Source organism: Ursus maritimus, unplaced genomic scaffold (genome assembly GCF_017311325.1).
Source record: "Ursus maritimus isolate PB19 unplaced genomic scaffold, ASM1731132v1 scaffold_13, whole genome shotgun sequence".
Classification (NCBI taxonomy): domain Eukaryota; kingdom Metazoa; phylum Chordata; class Mammalia; order Carnivora; family Ursidae; genus Ursus; species Ursus maritimus.
Genome location: NW_024423675.1, coordinates 61523386 through 61525164, shown reverse-complemented (window position 1 = coordinate 61525164; position 1779 = coordinate 61523386). Strand labels below are relative to the sequence as shown.

At 39.1% G+C, this 1779-nt stretch overlaps 1 long non-coding RNA gene across 1 annotated transcript in view; it reads right to left on the bottom strand.

Annotated features, from left to right (window-relative positions):
- The window catches only part of LOC121102242, a 1134-nt gene extending 91 nt beyond the window's left edge, over nt 1–1043 (bottom strand). The window contains exons 1-2 of the long non-coding RNA XR_005834286.1: nt 972–1043; nt 1–174 (exon numbers count right to left, since the gene is read on the bottom strand). The exon at nt 1–174 is cut by the window's left edge and continues 91 nt beyond it. This is a non-coding gene — a long non-coding RNA (uncharacterized LOC121102242). The remainder of the gene's footprint in view (nt 175–971) is intronic.
- Between the last annotated feature and the right edge of the window lie 736 nt (nt 1044–1779).

Here is a 1779-nt window from a genome sequence, read left to right as displayed (position 1 = left end):
GTAGCGTGTTTTCAGTGCCCCACCTTCATTTGGGTCATGCCTTATTAACAATATTATTCTGGTGCTCACCTCAGATAGGCACTTAATAAATGTTTGTTGAATACCCTCAAGTTATCTCTTCCACTTTTTCACTCATCAGAAGGACCATTATCTTGTCGTGATGCTCTTACGTAACTGAGAGGGAAAAAAGCACGTTCGTTCAGTTGTGGCAAAGAACAGAGGTTCAAATCAGAAAGATGAGCGACACACTCTGGCAATATGAACTTGTGTTGAATACTTAGTATCTCTAATTTTTGGTCCCTTTCATGTGTAAAACAAGGATGATAATACTGGCTGCCTCACGAATTTGTGGGAAGGATTATGTAGAGACTACATATACAATGAGTGATCCGTAGTAAGCGCTCGTTGATGGTTAACCCCCCAGGGGCACTGACATATTTCCTCTCCCAAGACTGCCCATATCCGTGCTTTCTCATTTTATTTTTTTAAGATCTATTTATTTATTTAAGAGAGGGAGAGGGAGAGAGCGTGTGCATGAGGAGGAGGGGCAGAGGGAGAGGGAGAGAATCTCAAATAGACTCCGTGCTGAGTGCAGAGCCCAACAGCTCGCTCTCACGACCGAGATCACCACCTGAGCCAAAACCAAGAGTTGGATGCTTAACCAACTGAGCCACCCAAGCACCCCCACTGTTAACATTTTGAAATATTTTTCTTATAATATATGTAATACATTAAATTACTTCCCAAGGTCCTTTAATGATTGGTTGGGATATTTCCATACCTCATAGAATAATTGGTAAGGCACAAACTCAAATCATACTAACTGGTTTATTAGAGAAACTGCCTTTGCCAACACTAATACCCAGCACCTCACTGCTAATGATAGCAGAAACGATCTTCTCTACAGCTAGGACATGGGCTGGATCAGAATTGTCATTTCCATTCAAATAATCCATTAACCCCACTCTTACCCAGTCTCCTTATAATTTATGCAGATGTCACCAGGCTCGCCAACTCTCCCTTGCCCCTCTGCTTACTCAACTTCTTACCTAAAAATAAGAACAAAAACTCACCTTCAAGCCAAGGCAGTGTGTGTGTAAATGGCCTCACTCATTCTGTTCCCAGTCCTGTGCATCTTTCCTTACAATCTAGCACAGCTACAGTATACATATTACTTTCCGAATGCTATACCCCTGGCTTTCTGTTGTTCCCTGTAACTCTGTTTTCCCCTCAATCTTTAACATTTTGCAAAATTGGAACAATATCATATAAACTTTTTGGAATCCTGCTTATTCACCTATGAATATAGTGACATCATTATACAAATTCTTCTTAAATATCATTTTAAATGTTGCATAGTGTTCTAGCTCAGGGATGTACTTAACCATTCCCCTATTCTTGGCTATTTTGTTCCTTTGGTTTTTTTGCTTTTATAAACAATGCTGCAATGAACATCTTTATGCACACATCGTTTAATTTCAGGTTATATCCTTATAATCAGAAATGAAGTTACTGGGTCAAAAAGAATATAAACATTAATGCCACACAAAATCTCAAACATATAGGCAGAAGAGTTAATAAACCTTATGTACCTATCAACCAGCTCCAAGATGGGAATTGGTGTTTTAAAGAGGATGCTTGCTAAATCAAAATAATAAATGTCTAATGGTGGAATTTAGGGTAACAGCTATTGGTCTAATATGTGTTTGAAAAGAGGCACTTTTCTCTAGCAGAGACCTTCCTATTAATGTCTTTCAGGTCAACAAAGCAGGTAACCAC